The 21,374-nt window shown below is 46.6% G+C and overlaps 3 non-coding genes across 3 annotated transcripts; 2 read left to right on the forward strand and 1 right to left on the reverse strand.

The window, feature by feature from the left end:
- The first annotated feature begins 906 nt into the window (after positions 1-906).
- TRNAV-AAC (transfer RNA valine (anticodon AAC)) lies at positions 907-979 on the forward strand. The gene has a single exon. It is a non-coding gene; the product is annotated as a tRNA-Val (tRNA).
- Positions 980-16,896: 15,917 nt separating this feature from the next.
- Positions 16,897-16,969, forward strand: TRNAK-CUU (transfer RNA lysine (anticodon CUU)). The gene has a single exon. It is a non-coding gene; the product is annotated as a tRNA-Lys (tRNA).
- A 3,878-nt stretch (positions 16,970-20,847) lies between these two features.
- On the reverse strand, positions 20,848-20,920 carry TRNAI-AAU (transfer RNA isoleucine (anticodon AAU)). The gene has a single exon. It is a non-coding gene; the product is annotated as a tRNA-Ile (tRNA).
- Between the last annotated feature and the right edge of the window lie 454 nt (positions 20,921-21,374).

Genomic DNA, 21,374 nt, shown 5'->3' on the forward strand with positions numbered 1-21,374 from the left:
CTGGCTAATGCATTTTCAAGTGATAAAATAACAAGTGATGTCGGTCTCTCATTGGCCATCATAGACTGAATATGTTTTAATGAGCCTGAGCTTCAAGGTGAGGGTAGCTCTGTCCACCTCCTTCCTCTGTGCTGCTGGGCACCAAGTCCCTGGCGGCCAGTAGGTAAAGCCGGGAATGCAGGGTGGGGTGCCAAGTGGCAGCAGGATTCTTGCCAGCAGGGTTCAGCTGCCCAAATTCCTCCCCATGCCGCTAGGCCCCAGTCGCCTTCAGCCACCAGGTAACCCAGGAACTAAGGCAGGAATAGGGTGAGGAAGCAAGTCAAGCTGAGCAAGGCAGGCAAAAATTCATCTTGCCTTCGTGGGCCACTCACAGTGATGTCCTTTTTGTGTGCCATGGCTGACAAAAGCATCGCAGACCGAGAAACAGCAGGCCAAAGAGAAACCTCGTAACTCTCAATTAGCTCAGCCAGGAGCACATTAGACTGAAGATTTAAAGGTCCCTGCTTCAATGCCAGGCTTCGGCATGTTGTTTTGTCCCTTTGTGTGCAGGGGTGGGCTGTTTTCTGGAAGTGCAGCGGTGCCTTTACCCGGCGTGAGTCCCTCATTTCGGGCTCTGCAGCAGGAAAAAGCAGCGTGGGCTTGTGCACCCAGGTGGCCCACCTGAGCTTTCTTTCTTCTCTTGCTCTTTCTCGGCAAGGGGAAGAAAAAGAAGCTCTCCTTTCAAGCTGGAGTCACAAGGGAGACATAAAGACGACTTCCTGAGCGCCGGCTCCAGTCCTTTGCTCTCCCAGCTGACATACCGAAGGGCTGCTGCCACTTTCTCCAGGTCTGCCCATCAGTGTGTGCCAGGGTGAGAGCCAGCCAAGTGGATGGAATTTGAAGGGAGGGGCAGAGCTCTGTGACAGAGTTTCTGTAGTGTAGTGGTTATCACGTTTGCCTAACACGCAAAAGGCCCCTGGTTCGAAACCAGGCAGAAACATGATGGTTTACTTTTTCTAGCTCTCCAGCAAGGCGCTCCTAGTTCTACCACTGGCCTGTCCCTGGGGTAACCCTGACCCCCGCAGGACAGAGGGTGGTAAAATGAGCTGAGAAATCTAGAGGGTCTAGGCCAGTCACCTTTTGGAGCCTTGTGGCTTGGCCTCCTCTGCCCTTGGACGTTGGGCTATGGAGGCCGGCTCTTCTGGCTGCCCTCCTTTGCGTGACTTGCCAAAGGAGGGAGTGAGGCAAGAATAGGGCAAAAGAGGAAAGTCATGCTGAGGAAGACAGGGCAGAAGCTAAGTGCCTCAGTGGGGTTAGCAGAGCGTCACCGTTCGTTCTGGCAAAGCCAGGGGCGGGGCGGTTGGCTGCTGGGAGACTTCTTCTCCTGTGCCTGCCTCCTGGTTTCCCAGGGATGGCTACTTGCAGTCCAGGAGAAGAAGGACGGTTCTGGGTGAAAGGAAGACAAGCAAAGCGGAGTCCGAGTTTGTGTGCGCCCGTGCTCTTTTCTGGCCAAGATGGGGGTGCGGTGATGGGCTTGAGAGGCTCCCTGCCACACATGGAGCAGCGAGAACCACTCCTCCTTTGTGGCCGACCCGGGGGCATGATTGACGCCTTTGCAGGCGGGGGTTGGGCTGGCTGTGAGCAACTGGGATCCCTTCTGAGGGCCGAACCCATGGTAGTGTGGTTGGCTGCTGGGAGGTAGAATCCTGTGCCTCCCTCTTGGCAACCCAGGAAGAGCTACCTGTAGCCCAGAAAAAGAAGCGGGGTTCCGGGTGGAAGGAAAAGAAGCAATGTTTAAGCCGAGTGGGATCCTTTCTCATCAAGATAGTGTGCTGTGGTGGGCCTGGGAATTGCCTGTGAGGAGGGGGTGGACATGTTCCAGTGAGAACCGCTGCCCCTTTCTGGCCTTCAATGCTGTGCCAGTATACAGGTTGAATAAGCCTGAAGTTTCTTGAGCAGATGGTGTCATTTCTTCTGGTAATCCTCAGTGAGATCAGAGGATAATGGCTTGTAGAATGTGGAGTTAGAGAGCTGCCTAGCAGCCTCTTGTTCATATTTCAACTTAGTCATGATGACGACAGCACATCCTTTGTTAGCCTTTTTTATTATGTTGTCAGAGTTGTTCCAGAGGCTGTTGATTTCTATTGTGTGTATACAGGAAGGTTTGAAGGTGTAACAGGTACGTTTGGTAAAGCTTAGCTATTTTATGTTTGTAACAGGCTCTTGCCCACCTCCAGCAGAATTTGCAATCACATACTATAGCAACTTACCAAATGTCATGCAAACTAGTCCATTCCTCCCCATAGTCAATCTCTCACCAGAATGTTAGAATGGGGCAGAGAACTGGGAAAGTATCACAATAGGAATACATTAAAAAGTGGGATTAATCAAAGATGGGATGCAGACAGAGCCTGTTCTATAGCTGGTGAAGTGACAGGGACACACTCCCACTTGTGCTGGTTCTGAAATAAGAAGAGAAGCAGGTCAAAGAGAATGAGCTCATGTGGGATCTCTAGGCAGCTGCCCTGTCAGTGCATCACACACCTGGGAGGTGTTACACAAAACACAGCACTTCCCCTCTGGAAGAGAAACCCTTCCCCCCACTGCCACCACTTCATGATACTATCCATGGGGCTGTTTGTTCTGCAGGACTTTGATCTCTCTGGGTGGTCCATGGTGATTCATAAAAGAGCCATTAGGGGAGCAGGAGTCATCCCAATAGAAATCTCTTCACTTCTTTCTCAGTGCACCTTCTTAGCCCTGGATTTGGGTGCTTTGAAGCTGGCTCTCCAGTCTTGATTTTAGGTGGGATCTTGACCACCTTCTGGGGCTTGGCAGATTACACCTTTTGAGGGCTTTTCTCTGCCTTTTTGGTCCCCCCTGCAGTCACCGCATTCTGATGATTATTCCTAGACGTGGGCGTGGTTGCCTTCCTGGGGATCTTGGCAGCTTCAGCCAGCTTCTTGGTGGCTATATTCCTGCTGAGAACCACTGTCTTTTTCTCATGCCATGTCCTTGTCCTAGCTGCTGGTTGAATGTGAAGGAGCCAAGGTGCTGGTGACATTAGCCTGCACCAAGTTGCCTTTGCTCATCAGACTCCTGAACCCCACCTGGATGTGGTTCTTCTTCTTCTGCACAGCATAGCTGTTAGGGGGCTTATTCCTTCACCCACTTCCTTCCCTGGTCCTTCTCACATGAACAGAGAGCAACAATACCCGAAGTCCAAAGGTGCAAACAATTCGATGTTTATTGGGGTGAACTTCCAGCAAGCATGATTCCAGTTTCCTTCCTTAGTGTCCCCCTTCTCAGTTCTGACACCACCGAGCCTTATACCTGTGTCCCTGTTCCCATTTCCCCCTTTAGCTAAATATGATTCCAATTTCTCCACCCGGGAGTTCTGCTTAGCTGTACCTTAACCAAGCATTTTCCTGAAATTTAACTAACCAATCCTAACATATTGTCAGATGATTATTTAACCAATTATATCCCACCACCTTAATTAGTTTACACCCAGCAAAATTAATTATACAGCAGACAGAAACAATCACAGAACTAGACAGAGATGATACAGACAAACAATAGGGAAATGGGGACTACAGTGATAGAACAAAGACAGAAATGAGGATTTCACATCCCAGCTATTGATAAGTGAGTTCTTGCCAGACAGGATGCTATCAAACTAAGTTTCCTTTTACATCTTCTGGGCACTTCCCTTTCTCTGGAGGTGATAGGCATTATCAGGACAGGATTGTATTCCTATCAGCCCAATAGCACCTGATTTCAATGTGACTAGGTTGGAATGTGAGGAGGTGACCTTTCACTTCCCAGCTTATGGCTGCCTCTGCTGCTTAGCCAAAGGCCTTAGCCCAAAGCACAGGGGCCTCAGACTGTCACTGTAAGAGAAGGCCCTTACACCGGCAGACAGTGATTCTGATTCTTTCTTTTATACCTCTAGAACTAGCCAAGTGATAAGAATACACCTAAATTCTTAGACTACAGGCCTTTACAGACAGGCCTGAATATCTATATCCTAACAATATCTCCTGGAGAACACGGATCTGCAAATGTGTATTCATATTATACCTTTGTTTAACTTATGAAAACATAAACTAGACACAGAAGACTGGAATGATTTCAGTTGATAGCCAGGTTTGCTACGTTTTTTACATTTGCACCATGAAACATGGAGGGTTTACAGTCATTTCAAGAAGCCTCATACGGTGGAATTCATGAACATAATGGAGAATGGAAATGAAAATGTTTTCCTTTTTTTTTAAAAAAAGCGCTTATAAGAGGGCACTTGAATTTGAACCACAGACCACTTGATTTGCAGGCAAACACTCTACCACTGAACTATTCCCCCATAACAACAGTGGGCTGGAGTCATGATCTCCAGGACTTTGAAGGACAGACCCTGCTTCAGGGAGCTCCTTTTCTACTCCCAGACCACAGGTGCTTTTAATAATGGGGTTTGATTAAACTTCATAAATGTGGTAAACACCACAACTTGCACACCCAATGACACAGCTTCTCACACTGACATTGCTCCCAACTCCTGGGGTAGTGAATTAACTACACTGACAGGAAAACTCTCTCCCATGGTAAGGAAAAGTTAGCACATGTGACTCCATTTTGGTTTGGGGCCCACCATTCTCTAAAAGCAAGCACATCACGCACCACGAGGAGTGTTCCTTAGATACTACATTCCTGTTTAAATCCTCCTCCTTGTCTCCAGCCTGTCTTGGCTCCCGGTATCTGTTCTTTGTCTGTCCCTAACTCCCTATCTCCTGGCCTTTGATGTGAGGCCTCCCACCATGATAATAAAAGTTACTGATGCATAGCTTTAGGACCATGCTGTGTAATTAACATATTAGTTTAGCAGGAGGAATGCACCAAGCAGGTATAGGTGGTAGATAAGAAAAGGGTTTGTTTATTGGCTAAGGTTTCTGATGCACGAGGGCAACATGCTTTGCTAAAAAGTATATAACCTTTGTACAATCTGTATTCGGGGTCCCCTTCTGGCTAGCAGGGGGGCACCATGCTTGAGCATAATAAACTTGGTGTTTTTGGGGAACTCTGCAGTTGTGGACTTTGTTTATGTGCCTCAGGCTAGATTCAAACTGTGCGTGACCTATCAGGTATAATTTGTAGCAGTTGTGTGCGTGTCCTACGAGGTGTAATTTGTATCATTTGTGTGCATGTCCTATCAGGTGTAATTCGCAGCAGTTTTGGCGACCACGAAGGGACCCTGGGCTCACCGCGACAAGCGAGACCACACTCCTCCTCTCGGACAGCTCCAGCCGGCACAGGGTGAGTTCACCTTTGAGAACTCGAAGGGGGGGAGGGTGTTTGCCGTTGCATAGGCGATAAGGTGGCACATTTGGTGTCCTTTTGGTAGCCCATTATGGGTTCTGGGCAGCGTGTAAGTAGGGGGAGCCCTTTGGTTGAAATTCTCGAGAATTGGGAGAATATTTCTGGTACCCATGGGTTAGGTAAAAAAAAAAAAAAGTTGTAATCTTGTGCGAGGTTGAGTGGCCAGCACTAACAACTCAAACACCTTTTTAATGGCCACCGGATGGTTCCTTTGCTGGGCAAAAATTTACAGCGCTTATTAAAAGGCTGGAGAACAAAGCTCCAGCCCAGATGGATTATTGGTATGTATGGGGAACTGGGTTTATGCACATGCAAAAGGATGTCCTCTTTCCTCCTCCTTTACTAATTCATCTCAGTGGTCTCCAGCCCCACTCTGTGCTATGCCTGCTTCTGCTGCTCCTCCGGCTTACCCTCGGCTTTCTGACTTATGCCCGTCACCTCCTTGCTTGCCAATTGGCCGTGCGTTCTGTCCAGGTGACAAGCCCCATGGGGGAGGACTTGGGTGGCCCTTGTGAGTGAGAATATTTAAGAGAAGAGACCAGGAGGGCTGGGGGGCTAGTTAAGAAGCCCAAGCTCCTTGTTAAATTGGTAGTGAGTGAAACAAAGCTGGTGCTCATGGAAGGGACATTTTAGAGAGAAAACAGGATCGGGCCCAAGCGGGCAGGCAACAGAGAGAGATTGGAAAACAGGTTGAAAACGTGGAGGTCATAGTGGAAAAAGAGGAGTAAATAATTACAGGAATGGGAAACATAAATCCCGGAATAATACTTGAAATGGTAAAATCTGAGTTAATTGGGTGTCGTTCTGGGAAATAAGCAAGTGATTTAAGAAAGAAAAGTGAGAAGTTAACTCTGTAGTTGCTGGAAAGAATTAAGCAGTTGAACTTGGTGAAATACTGGAAAGAAAAAGAATTCTTGGTTTCTTTGCAGCCATTTTAAGGAAAATGGGCCCTTTTCCAAAGAAATGCAATTATACAGTGCTACTTAATTAATAGCCTACTAGGCTCCAAGGGGCTACAATAGGTGGTGTCTTCCTTTTCAGGTCGCTGTGTGTTTAACAGCAGGAGTTAAAAGGAAAAGGCAATCAAAAGTCTGGAAAAGTTTATTGTGCCCTTTTAAAAGTAAGAATCTTTAAGCTGTGCATCCAAAAGCAAGCCGGAAAGCATTTGTTTTAATGGAAATTACCTAACTGATAAGGTAGAAGCCACTAAAACCTGGGCTGCCTATGAAACAAATACAAAAAAAAAATATGTGTAATTCCTGTTTTGCCTGGAATTAACAAGGGTATTTGTATAAAAAGGAAATATTTTAAGCAATGACTGACTGCCCAGAAGGGGTAGATCTCTGTTCTTTTTTGTCTTTCAGAAAATCAGAGAAAACTGATGCCAGCTAAAAAGCAATTCAACATCTCATGAATTTACTGGCACAATAGGAATTCTGTTCTGTGTTCTATGTCCTGTCTTGCGGTGTTTGTCTTGTGGCCAGAATTGCTGTGTTTAATTTTTCATAGGACAGTTTAGTTTAAAACTAAATAGAAGGGTTAAATCAAAATGCAGATACTTGTTTTATTCAACCTGGAATACAAAGTGTTTGGATAATATCAGAAAAATGTGATATACTCAAGTTTAATAAATTTGCTTAAGTAAAAAAAAAAATAAAATTTCATTGGCCAGATCTTTTAATTGAAAAAAATTGTTGTTAAAATTCGCACACCAACAGTCTTTGGAAGCAATGACATGAAAGGGTAAACCACTCCCCATATTATACATGAGATCCTTCTGGCTACCTCAAATTTCTAGCCAGAGGGCTGGGGAGGGAGGAAAGCTATTGGACACCAGAGGTTGTACCAAGTGGACTCCTCAAAAGTGGGTGTGCTTGTCCCGGCTTGTTGCTCCAAAGCTCTGTAATAAAGTCATTTTCCTAGAAGGGTGTATGTGACACACATTGAACAATAAGACTAAAGTGCTGTATAATGGGCAATGTATATGTGTTCATTTTTAAACAAGGGTTTATAAGTAAAAAGTAAGTTTCCTTTGCAGGTTAATAAAAGCCAAGAAGGGAAGAAAAAAAAACAAAACCAAAAAATGAGCTAATTCAACGCTGCAGCTGGCTGGCTCGGTCCAAAGATAAGACACCGGCCTGCCCAAGGACACCACTCACAGCTAGGATTTGGCTAACAGCCAAGAAAGAGGGGGCTTGAATGTGCCCAAGCAGCTGTGAGATCTGCAACACACTGCCAGACATTAATGAAATGTGTTAGGTCTCTGTATTTACAGGTGAAAGAAGTCCTGCTTCAAGAATCCTGAGCAAACCTGCCATTTGTTAAAACCAGGTGACTGGGTCTACATAAAGGTCCATCAACAAAAGACTACTCTGGCCCCATGCTGGAAAGGCCCTTATTAAGTCCTGTTATCTACCAACACTGCTGTGAAGTGCCAAGGACTGACTGCCTGGACCCATGCTTCTTAGTGCAAAAAGACCCCTCCACCTCGAGATAACTTCACTTCGACTACTGATCAGCCTGTCCCTCCTTCTGGTTTTTTTTTCTTTCCTCCTTTTGGACAGCAGGGAAAAGGACAAGGTGAAGTGCTAGTAACCTAGACAGAGCTAATCTGCATTCAGTATTTGCTAAAGAAACCAAAGCACTACAGGGTGACATGCTAGTAACCTCTCCCCTGTATAATGCAAAACCATGACTCTTCCAAGAGAGAAGAAGGAACGCCTGCTCTGCTGAAACCACCAAGATCCAAGCATTCCTAAATGCAAGAGACACTGAGAATTGGCCTTGGTGGCAAAGACGGAGCATTGTACATTGGCAGGGAGGAAGTTGTGGGATGTATTCTTGGGAATGTGAAGTGAAGTGGTGGGGTGGGTTTATTCCAGGGGCTGGAATCTGTGCTTGTGGGCAAGTATGATACCAAAAACGCCTTACAGCCACGAACATTACTCCCACCATCTGCACCATTCCTTTGCAGGTAAAGGTTCCTGGATCCACCATAGCTACGTTAAGTTGGCACTGGGACCCCCACCTGACCCTGACAAGCCATTGGACAAGCCACTTCACAAATGAACACCACGACCAACCCATGGACTAAGCTTTCCAGCTATTGGGACATTTATAGCCCACCAGGACTTCTTGTGTTCCTGTTTATCGGATTTACATTGGTGGTGTTTTTTTGTATGGTATAAAGGAGGATGCCAACATTGGTAGGGTTTGCCTGAGGGGTTCCTCTCCCTATTCCCAAGTCCAGTACAAGGATGGGAGGACAATAGGTTCTTCAATTTAACCCGCGCTATCAAACAGGGTGTAAATCAAATGCAGTGTTGGATTTGTATTCATACCCCCACATATTTGGGTCAGGGGGTCCCGTTGGTAGGGGTCCCTATCCGCCTTAATCGAACACTACAAACTAAGCTATGGGCAAACACTACATTTAACTGGAATGTTACAATCCAAATATGGTCTATTGATATGGTGGCCCAGGGTAATTATGCTTTATGTGTGTCACGATGTAAGGGCATAGAAAAAACATTTTTTTGTAGGAAATTTTGGATTTTCTACACTATGGTTCTGTTCTCATCGAAAGGTCATTTCCAATTGTTTGCTCAGAACAGCTTACCCAGTACACTCGCCGCTGTGCAGTTCTGTAAGTGTGGCCATGGCTGAAGAGAGAGAATTTCTGCCCGTTTCCCTACTGGCTGGAGCATGGTTAGAATGTGTTTGTGGTTAATGATTTTGCTATAGATTTTTAACTCCCTGCTTTGACAATTCAGACAGTCCCTTTTCTTGTTGTATCTCCAATAGCAGGGACGGGTTTTCTTTGGGTCACTGAGATTTTTTGGGGAGTTGGTGGCTCCTTTCTTTCCTCACCCTGGAGTAAACCCTAGCTTTTTATTCCATCGGTCATGTTTCATGGAATAACAGCAGCAGCATGAAGAAAGAGGAGAGGGAATATCTCACTGTCAGGGCTGAAGGTGGCCACGTCCCCTCTGTCTGACAGTTGCCATTGCAGGAGAGAAGGTTTCAATGCAATTGAATGCCCTCGCTCAGACTAGAGACATAGAAAGGTTTTGCTGTTCATGGATCTGTGCAAAGGAAATTGTGTCTCTGGGTGAAACTGAGGAGGGAAGTGAAATGCGCACGTGGTGACGCACTGCCCTACGGCATGACTGGAGTGGACTCACCTGGGATTGACATGACATTTCTTTCTGTCAAGTAGTGAGAAATGTGACATTAATTCAGATGCAGAATTGAGGCTTCTTTCGCTCCTTGTAAAAACTTGAACTTGATTTCCCAGAAGGGAGAGAGGGAAAGCCTGGAGCTGCCTTTAATCCCAGTCTGAAATACAAGGGAGAATTCTGGAACTGAAGGAATGGGAAAAAATGGAGAGGAAAGAGACAGAGAAAACACCTCTTTTCTCTTCTGCCCCCTCCCAGCAAGAAATGTTATCAATGGGGAAACTCCTCCCCAGGACCAGCCTTAGGGAAAATGGCACCCTGGGCAAAACTTGTACTTTGGCACACCCATTGCCCCAGGCCCCTGTGGGCTCCCCACTCCCCCTTTGCCCCTAGTTCCTGCACTCCCAACCCTTGCACCTCCTTCAACCCTAACCCCTGCCCCCTCCTGTGCCCTAACCCCTACACTGTGTCCCCTTTGCTCTTAATTCCCATACTCCCCTCCTTCACCCATAGTTGCTGTACCCCTCCTGCACCCATGTGGGTAAACTGACCTGTGTGCATGGGGCAGCTGGCATTGCTGCCTTCTTCTCTCTGTAATGCTGCTCTTCTTGGCACCCCTAGGGGCTGTGGGGGTTTCGGGGGGTGAGAAGTGACTTCAGAGCTCCTTGCACCCAGGTCACTTTCCTGCCCTGGGCTGTACAAGAGGAGGGCAGAGAGAAGCAGCTTCTGATGGTCGCCTCTGAGCACAGCCCAGGTGGGGAAAGTGACCAGGATGCATAGAACACTTCGTGTTGCTCCTCACTCCCCCGCAACCCTCTATGGGGCCACGGAGGAACATTGTGGGAGGGGTTGAGCTGGGAAGAAGGAGGGAGAAATCTGGGAGCACCCCCCAGGAAGCAGTTTCTGACACTACACTGGCAGAGTGCACAGCCTCCCCAAAGCTGTGTTGCCAAGGGGGCAGTGGCCGATTGCTACATGGGCCAATGGGGCCCATGATTAGGGCCCCTGGCCAAATTGGGCCTCCTGGAAAAGTCTCCCCTATGTCAGCTCCAGGGCTGGAGGTGCTCTTGCTCCCTGCTATGGCCGGGGGACTGCAGCCAGGGCACACAGCTTCTCTGGTCTCAGGGCCACGGGGGGGTTAAGGAGCGAGCAGGGTGGGGCAGTGGGGGAAGGGGTGGAACAGAGATGATGTAGTTGATGGAGCCATGGGTGGAAGGCATGAAGAGGGTGGGGCTTCAGGCAGAAGGGGGGGGCAGGGCCATGGTTCCAGTGCTGGGGTCCCTGCACTTCTTCTACCTTTCCCTGGGCTTTGGCATCGCTAGTCTCTGCTTAGCGAGTTGGGTCAGTGGTCCCCAAAATGTGGGGTATGCCTCCTAGGGAGGCACAGAGGAATGTTCATGGGGGCATCTCAGGGCCTGAGCCAGCCCCCATGGAGGGCAGGGAAGGAGCACCACTCAGCTCCAGTCTGCGCCTGCTATTCAGATTCGGGATGTGACGGAGAGACTGCCGAGACTCATCAAGCCCTCGGATCGCTACCCCTTCCTGCTTCTCCACGTGGGTACCAATGATACTGCCAAGAATGACCTTGAGCAGATCACTGCGGACTACGTGGCTCTGGAAATAAGGATAAAGGAGTTTGAGGTGCAAGTGATCTTCTCGTCCATCCTCCCTGTGGAAGGAAAAGGACCGGGTAGAGACCGTCGAATCGTGGAAGTCAACGAATGGCTAAGCAGGTGGTGTCGGAGAGAAGGCTTTGGATTCTTTGACCATGGGATGATGTTCCATGAAGGAACTGGGCAGAGACGGGTGCTGGGCAGAGACGGGCTCCACCTAACGAAGAGAGGGAAGAGCATCTTTGAGAGCAGGCTGGCTAACCTAGTGAGAAGGGCTTTAAACTAGGTTCACCGGGGGAAGGAGAGCAAAGCCCTGAGGTAAGTGGGCAAGTGGGATACAAGGAGGAAGCACAGGCAGGAACGTCTGTGAGGGGAGGGCTCCTACCTCATACTGAGAATGAGGGGCGATCAGAAGGTTATCTAAAGTACATATATGCAAATGCACAAAGCCTTGGAAACAAGCAGGGAGAACTGGAGGTCCTGGTGATGTCAAGGAATTATGACATGATTGGAATAACAGAGACTTGGTGGGATAACTCACATGACTGGAGTACTGTCATGGATGGTTATAAACTGTTCAGGAAGGACAGGCAGGGCAGAAAAGGTGGAGGAGTAGCACTGTATGTAAGAGATCAGTATGACTGCTCAGAGCTCCGGTATGAAACTGCAGAAAAACCTGAGTGTCTCCGGATTAAGTTTAGAAGTGTGAGCAAAAAGGGTGATGTCATGGTGGGAGTCTGCTATAGACCACCGGACCAGGGGATGAGGTGGACGAAACTTTCTTCCAGCAACTCACAGAAGCTACTAGATCGCACGCCCTGGTTCTCATGGGAGACTTTAATCATCCTGATATCTGCTGGGAGAGCAATACTGCGGTGCACAGATAATCCAGGAAGTTTTTGGACAGCGTAGGGGACAATTTCCTGGTGCAAGTGCTGGAGGAGCCAAATGGGGGGGACCTTTTCTTGACCTGCTGCTCACAAACCGGGAAGAATTAAAAGGGGAAGCAAAAGTGGATGGGAATCAGGGACGCACTGACCATGAGTTGGTCGAGTTCAGGATCCTGACAAAGGGAAGAAAGGTAAGCAGCAGAATATGGACCCTGGACTTCAGGAAAGCAGACTTTGACTCCCTCAGAGAACTGATGGGTGGGATCCCCTGGGTGAATAACATGAGGGGGAAAGGAGTCCAGGAGAGCTGCCTGTATTTCAAGGAATCCCTATTGAGGTTAGAGGGACAAACCATCCCGATGTGTCGAAAGAATAATAAATATGGCAGGCGATCAGCTTGGCTTAACGGTGAAATCCTTGCTGATATTAAATGTAAAAAAGAAGCTTACAAGAAGTGGAAGGTTGGACTGATGACCAGGGAAGAGTATAAAAATATTGCTCGAGCATGTAGGAAAAAAATCAGGAGGGCCAAATCACACCTGGAGCTGCAGCTAGCAAGAGATGTTAAGAGTAACAAGAAGGGTTTCTTCAGGTATATTGGCAACAAGAAGAAAGCCAAGGAAAGTGTGGGCCCCTTACTGAATGAGGGAGGCAACCTAGTGACAGAGGATGTGGAAAAAGCTAATGTACTCAATGCTTTCTTTGCCTCTGTCTTCACGAACAAGGTCAGCTCCCAGACTGCTGCGCTGGGCAACACAGCATGGGGAGTAGGTGCCCAGCCCTCTGTGGAGAAAGAGGTGGTTAGGGACTATTTAGAAAAGCTGGACGTGCACAAGTCCATGGGGCCGGACGAGTTGCATCCGAGAGTGACAAAGGAATTGGCGGCTGTGATTGCAGAGCCATTGGCCATTATCTTTGAAAATTCGTGGCGAACGGGGGAAGTCCCGGATTACTGGAAAAAGGCTAATATAGTGCCAATCTTTAAAAAAGGGAAGAAGGGGGATAATGGGAGCTACAGGCCAGTCAGCCTCACCTCAGTCCCCAGAAAAATCATGGAGCAGGTCCTCAAGGAATCTATCCTGAAACATTTACACGAGAGGAAAGTGATCAGGAACAGTCAGCATGGATTCACCAAGGGAAGGTCATGCCTGACTAATCTAATCACCTTCTATGATGAGATTACTGGTTCTGTGGATGAAGGGCAAGCAGTGATGTATTGTTTCTTGATTTTAGCAAAGCTTTTGACACGGTCTCCCACAGTATTCTTGTCAGCAAGTTAAAAAAGTATGGGCTGGATGAATGCACTATAAGGTGGGTAGAAAGTTGGTTAGATTGTTGGGCTCAACGGGTAGTGATCAATGGCTCCATGTCTAGTTGGCAGGCGGGATCAAGTGGAGTGCCCCAAGGGTGGTCCTGGGGCCGGTTTTGTTCAATATCTTCATAAATGATCTGGAGGATGGTGTGGATTGCACTCTCAGCAAATTTGCGGATGATACTAAACTAGGAGGAGTGGTAGATATGGTGGCAGGTAGGGATAGGATACACAGGGACCTCGACAAATGGGAGGATTGCGCCAAAAGACATCTGATGAGGTTCAACAAGGATAAATGCAGGGTCCTGCACTTAGGATGGAAGAATCCAATGCACCGCTACAGACTAGGGACCGAATGGCTAGGCAGCAGTTCTGTGGAAAAGGACCTAGGAGTGACAGTGGACGAGAAGCTGGATATGAGTCAACAGTGTGCCCTTGTTGCCAAGAAGGCCAATGGCGTTTTGGGATGTATAAGTAGGGGCATAGGATGGAGGGACGTGATCGTTCCCCTCTATTCGACATTGGTGAGGCCTCATCTGGAGTACTGTGTCCAATTTTGGGCCCCACACTACAAGAAGGATGTGGATAAATTGGAGAGAGTCCAGCGAAGGGCAACAAAGATGATTAGGGGACTGGAACACATGACTTATGAGGAGAGGCTGAGGGAACTGGGATTGTTTAGTCTGCAGAAGAGAAGAATGAGGGGGGATTTCATAACTGCTTTCAACTACCTAAGAGGTGGTTCCAAAGAGGATGGTTCTAGGCTATTCTCAGTGGTAGAAGAGGACAGGACAAGGAGTAATGGTCTCAAGTTGCAGTGGGGGAGGTTTAGGTTGATGGTAAGAAAAACTTTTTCACTAGGAGGGTGGTGAAACACTGGAATGCGTTACCTAGGGAGGTGGTAGAATCTCCTTCCTTAGAAGTTTTTAAGGTCAGGCTTGACAAAGCCCTGGCTGGAATGATTTAATTGGGGATTAGTCCTGCTTTGACCAGGGGGTTGGACTAGATGACCTCCTGAGGTCCCTTCCAACCCTGATATTCTATTCCCCAACCCCAGCCTCAGTCTGGGCCCCTGGTTTCTGGCCCAGCCTCTTCGCCGTTACCCCCATCCGCACCCCACTTCCCAGGAAACAAGAGCCCCACTCCCAGCCCTGGTTCTCGACTGCAGCTTCCGAGGGGCCGCAGACACGGATAAAAGGGCACAAGTTTGGGGACAACTGGTTTAGGTGAAGTCCTCAATCACTTATATGCAGTCGAATGAAAAGTATTCCTCACCCACCTTGCCCCTCCATCAGGATGGACTAGCTATGTTCTGCTGCCCTTCACTCATACAGGAAGGATAATAACATTTCATTTCACTGAATGCTAAAGTGATTTGTAACCTGACACCAGCATTTCCCAACATCGGAACATATTTCAATAACGCACCCAGAGGAAAACTTCATCACTTCCCAGACAAGGCTAGAACACACCATCCAACCCGGTATTAACGTTCAACAGATCACAACTTTTACAATGATACCTCACAAGACACATGTTGTACAAACCATATCATCATTATATGACAGTGGTAACTATGGGGCTTCCTCCTGACACAATTGTTGTCTTCTACCTGAGAAACGGACTCATTTCTATCGTTTCTATGATTCTATGATTTAAACTCTCCAGTAACATTACAAAACCAACTGCTTAGCATTTTATGGTAGAAGTTGGAGGGAATTTAAAGATTCCCCAAAGCTGTGCATTCAGGCCATCTAGTTGGGTAAATTCCATGCTCCTTATCCAGAAGAGACTTGACATGGCTTGAGGGGAGGCAGGCTTAGCTCTTCAATATACAGGTGGAGGGAGAAGGGCGCAGTACATTGACAATGTAGAACGTGAGACTCATAATCGGTGGTTTTGAGTCATAAGTGGGTGCCCTACCTACTCTGGTTGTGTTCTTTGAGAGTCATCTCCTTGCTTTCCATTTAAGGTCAGGGTGGGATATTATAACCAAGTGTTCTGGCAAAACTTTTTCCCTGGCCTGCTCACTGAACCCTTTGCTGAGAAACTTTCCATGTATTTGACTGCAGGTCGGTTTCCTATATTGTTGGATGAGGCCGAAGGTGCTGGACGGGAAATGTCCATGGAAAACTCAGATATTCCTGTTCTCCGAAAAAAAGGCAGGTATTAGTTAGACACCATTGCTTCTAGTATTCCTGTGGAATCCAAGGCTAGCTGAAGAATTTCTGTCTATACTAGAAAGAATCATTCCATTGTAAATACAAATGAAATGAGATCTGCAGCTCGATTCAGTGCCCTTTAAAAATATTTGCTAAGAAAAAAGCCATTCTCTCCCATGTTGATAAGGACAAGGAGCCCTCTTTTGCTCCCAATTTCAAATGCGCAATGAATGGAGATTTTTGTTTAAAAACTTTTATTGCCCTGTGGGAATCGAACCCACGACTCGGCTGTTAAAACACCAAAGCCCACCACTTAAAGGACCAGGAAGGGCCATTTCTTTCTGACAACCAGCTTTGGCTTTCTCAGGCTCCTAATTCGCCAATCTCAGACGCTGCTCCAGTCTCCACTGCCCTGAAGGGACAAGAGGAGAGAGTGAAGGATCCCCAGTGCTCAGTGTGAAAAACCGAGCCCCAAAATGGACGATATGGTGTCACAATCTCAAATTATGCTTTCAGTTCCTCCATCAGCATCACAGGAGCAAAACAAAGAAATCACCAGTGGAGCAATTTTCCTCTGCTTTCATTGACCCCAGTGCACTCCTCTCCGCTTCTTCTTCTGTTTATAATCTGGAGCCTCTGTTAGGGGAAAAAATCATTGAGCTGAAAGTATTTCTGGGATAGAAACCCAGAGAGGGGAGTTGATGCCACCTGATGGGAGGCTGATTCATTTTCACAGGTCTCATGGCTTTAGCTGCCCCTTAGTGTAGCTCTCATTTCGTCAGCGCTGCGCTCTCAGGAAGCTGACAAAGTGCTGAACCCTGCTTCTTTTGGGCCATGGAAGTCTGGGGATTGCACACCAGCTGCAAGCCCTTCTGTCCTCTCCTTGTCCTGCTCGGCTACCCCAGACTCTTTCCCACAAATGGTTTCATCAGATGCTGGAGAGACCTAAGGACCTACAGGTTTCCCTCATCTACCTCGTGAGGCAAACTGTGATTCCCTCCTCTGACATTCCTGGGTCCGCATATTCGTTGAGAAGCTTCTCCGCAGGAGGTCTGATGTTCTGCAAAAATGTGTGTGTGGCTTGGGGGGAACTACTTGTCTACCCCCTCTCTGGGAGCTGAGAAGCTTTTTCTGACTCTCCCCCACTATGTGAGTCAAAGAGCATCTCCCCATGGTGGGAGAACACTAAATTCCACCCTCCCGTGCTTGTTTCTCTGACCAGCTGGTAAATCAACCCCAGCTCTCTGATGTAGAAACCAGCATCTAACCAGCCTTGTAATAGCCCCTGCTTGCTAGCTGGAGAGTGAAGGAATGAAGACAGAAGGCAAATGTCAGAAAAGGAATCTCAACTCACACTGGGACTGTGCCTTTGAAGAAGTGCTGCAGACAGCCTGGCTAGCTCAGTTGGTAGAACATGAGACTCTTAGTCTCAGGGTCATGGGTTTGAGCCCCATGTTGGGTGCTTGATCTTACTACCTGAAGTGTACTTTTTTGTTTATATGGTAAGCCTAAAATGAAATGCACTTTCTTGCCTCTCAACAATCTTATGAAGGAAATGTCTCTTCCTCTTAGCTTAGATAGCACAGGAAGAAAGAACATACTGACATTTCCACATATTCAAGGGACACCATCATAGGACCTAACCACATCAGCCACACCATCAGGGGCTTGTTCACTTGCACATCTACCAACATGATCATAGAATATCAGGGTTGGAAGGGACCTCAGGGAGGTCATCTAGTCCAACCCCCTGCTCAAAGCAGGACCCATTCCCAATTTTGGCCCCAGATCCCTAAATGGCCCCATCAAGGAGTGAACTCACAACCCTGGGTTTAGCAGGCCAATGCTCAAACCCTGACTTATCCCTCCCTCTGAGAGATACCATCATGTGCCAGCAATGCCCCTCTGCCATGGACAAACTAGACAGTCTCAATGCAAAAGAGTAAATGGACACAAATCAGATATCAAAAATTGTAACATTAAAAAACCAGTAGGAGAGCACTTCAATCTCCCTGGACACTCAATAACAGACTTAAAAGTGGCCATTTTTAACGAAAAAACCCTTCAAAAACAGAGTTCAATGAGAACCTGCAGAACTGGAATTAATTTGCAAACTTTACATCATCAAGTTAGGCCTGAATAAAGACTGGGAGTGGCCAAGTCACTACAAAAAATAATTTTCCCTCTGTTGATACTCACACCTCCTTGTCAACCATTGGAAACGGGCCACATCCACCCTAACTGAATTGGACTCGTTAGCATTGACCCCCCTCCACACACAATCTGTAAGGTATCTCCCATCTTTTCATGTGCTGTGTATTTATACCTGTCTACTGTATTTTCCACCCCATGCATCTGATGAAGTGGGTTATAGCCCACAAAATTTTATGCCCAAATAAATTTGCTAGTCTTTAAGGTGCCACAAGGACTCCTTGTTGTTTTTAAAAATATTAAGGGCGCAGTAAGGAAATTAGTATCTCAGAGCTTGTGGTAACATCGTTTGAAGAAGAACAAGAGGTTGATGTGAAAAAGGTCTAAGGAAATGATGGTATTTCAAAAGGGAAAAGTGGTGTTGTGTGTGTTGAAAGGCTGGCTTAGAAATTTCCAATTGTTATTTTCTGATCCATCCCACCCTTCAGCAGCTAGACTTCAGAATGGAAGAGGCTACTGATCCTTCTCTCCAGCTGCTTAATTCTGAAGACTAGTCTATGGAGCTGGGTGAATAGTTTCTGGATGAATATTTTATTTACTGAAATATTTTGGTGGACCAAAAATGAATTTTTTAAATTTTGTTTCAACAAGACAACTGAAAAAAATTAATCTTGGGTCAAGCTGGATGATTATTAATTAGTATTATTATTATATAGGTTAGGCTAGCTAGCAAGCAAGGAAATAAATGATTTGCACAGCTCTACTTGTATGAAAGGTCCACAATCGGAACATGCCTATGCTCTGTTCTGAGGCCGTTTGAGTTTCACGGAGTATCCAAAACCCATCTGAGCATGATGAAGTACCAGTTGAGGGAACAACAGGTGAAGATATGTGTTGAAACCTCGTTGGCACCTGACCAAAATGACCAATGAGGAGACAAGATACTTTCAAAAGCTGGGAGGAGGGAGAGAAACAAAGAGTCTCTGTCTGTCTATTTGCTGCTTTTGTCGGGGATAGACCAGGAATGGAGTCTTAGAACTTTTAGTAAGTAATCTAGCTAGGTATGTATTGGATTATGATTTCTTTAAATGGCTGAGAAAAGAATTGTGCTGAATAGAATAACTATATCTGTCTGTGTCTCTTTTTTGTAACTTAAGGTTTTGCCTAGAGGGATTCTCTACGTTTTGAATCTAATTACCCTGTAAGGTATCTACCATCCTGATTTTACAGAGAGGATTTCTTTACTTCTATTTACTCCTATTTCTATTAAAATTCTTCTTGTAAGAAAACTGAATGCTTTTTCATCGTTCTCAGATCCAAGGGTTTGGGTCTGCCGTCACCTATGCAAATTGGTGAGGTTTTTTATCCAAGATTTCCCAGGAAAGGGGGGGTGCAAGTGTTGGGAGGATTGTTCATTGTTCTTAAGAGCCAAGGTTCTGGGCCTGTAGTCACCTAGGCAAATTGGTGAGGCTTTTTACCAAACCTTGTTGAGGAAGTGGGGTGCAAGGTTTTGGGAAGTATTTGGGGGAAAAGATGTTTCCAAACAGCTCTTCCCCAGTAACCAGTATTTGTTTGGTGATAGTAGCAGCCAATCCAAGGACAAAGGGTAGAATATTTTGTACCTTGGGGAAGTTTTGACCTAAGCTGGTAAAGATAAGCAAAGGAGGTTTTCATACAGGTCCCCACATCTGTACCCTAGCGTTCAGAGTGGGGGAGGAACCTTGACACAACCCTCTCTGCTTCTTCTTCCTCCTACCTCGAGGCTCTTCCAGGAAAACACGTGGAGCCAATCCTAACTCTATCCTAGAACCCAGGGAGGGGTTTTGATAGCACCTCACATGAGCTGATAGGAGTTAGATTCCGTGTAATGGGGCCCTTAGCTTTGCCTGCTCCCTAGCCTTGCTCTCTCAAGGCTCTTAGGCAGGAAATGTCTTCTCCTGTCTTTGAGCTTTAGTGGAACAGAAAGAGAGGACAAATTGACATTTCCATCATCCTCCGAGAGTGAGAGAGAATTTTCTCCTCTTCTATTCTAGCCTAGCTAAGAGAGGGAAACATAACCCTTCAGGGGCTCACTGTCCCCTTCAGCGATCTGTAGCTTCTCTACTTTTTCCAACATTGGTGCCAGCTCTGCATTGGGCATATAAGTACTTCCGTGTCAGATCCTTCCCAGCCCTCTTTATTGTCACAGAGATTGCTTCAGGCTGCGGATGGAGTCAGCTCTCTGTCTATCAACTGGGTCACACTGTATCCATTCCTTGTATATTTCTGTAACTCCTCATTACTGCATTTGTGATGATTTACAAAAACCGGCCAGAGAGTAAAACGAGATGGCATTAAAACTGAAAAAAAAAAAAAGTCCTGTCCTCAATGTATAATATTGAAAATTGTTTTGTTTTCTGTTTCTTTTATATCAATTTACTGTGCTAAAAAAATCAAGGGAACAGGGAGGAAATTTGTAGCTCAGAGCTTGTGTTAACATGGTTTGAAGATGAGCAGGTTGTTGAGCGTTAAAAAATATTATGGGAAAAATGTTATTTAGAAAGGGAAAAGTGATGTTGTATAGCCAGCAGCTGTGAAGTTATCCTTATAGCGATCCATTTTAATGTCCTGGAGCCAATCCCCCCCAGAAACAACGGCTGAGAATTCCGGAGAACTCGGATCCAACAGGGCAGTGTTTGGTCTAGGAACAGAAAATACATGGGCAGATAACAGATATTAGCTGGATTACAGAACAAAGTTTAAGCTCCAGAATGATTACGCTGTGACAACGCTAGCGATTTCCAATTATTATGTTCTGAGTCCTCCCATCACAACCCTGCCTAGCCAGGAAAGGAGGGGAAATGTGATCATCAGGAAACAGATTTTTCTGACATGGAAAGGGTAAACGAGGCTGTTTGCGGTTAGCTCAAAATAAACAAAAGCGAGGGGGAACACTGCTGGCTGGGAGGTCACTAGGCAGGACAAAGGGTTGGGATTCTTCTATGCTCAGATTTGATATGTAGCTGGCAATCTCCCAAATGATGGTCTATTCCGTCCCTCAACATACAGGCTAACGTTCTCCTTTGGAACTTCAAGTTTCATGAAAGGAAAAAAAAACAACGAGGAAGAAAGCATAGAAGCTATGGATGTATTTGAGAAAGGAGTTGGATGGAAAGAAGACAACAGGAGCCACAAGAGAGAAAGCAGCACTGTTTCTGCCTGGTTTGGAACCAGGGACCTTTTGCGCATTAGGCAAATGTGATAACCACTACATTACAGAAACCGGCTACTCTCACTTTTGGGGCCCTTTTTGAAGGCTCTCTCAGTAGCCACTCCATCAGCTGGTGTCCCTTTGAAGAACAGGGAAGCAAACGACTCCAAGAACTTCTGTTTTAACTCAAACAGTCCTCACAAATGCTGCAAGGGCACCTCCAATTTGCGCATCTCACAATGACACAAAACACAGACAAATCTCACAACCAACAAAGCTCACATCCACTCTACTTTTTCATGGACGTTTCCCTGACAGCTTCCAGTGACAACCATACAAAACACTGAAATGCAGTATAATAAAGATGAGTGAGGGAAACCTGCAGGTCCTTGGGTCACTACAGTTTCTGATGGAAGTATCTGTGGGAAAGGGTTTGGCTTACTGAGGAGGACAAGGAAGTGAAGATGGACATGCAGATGCTGTGCAAACACCATGATCCCGTAACCAATGCGCCGGTAAATCAGCA

The sequence above is a fragment of the Eretmochelys imbricata genome, chromosome 28, assembly GCF_965152235.1.
Source record: "Eretmochelys imbricata isolate rEreImb1 chromosome 28, rEreImb1.hap1, whole genome shotgun sequence".
Lineage (NCBI taxonomy): Eukaryota > Metazoa > Chordata > Testudines > Cheloniidae > Eretmochelys > Eretmochelys imbricata.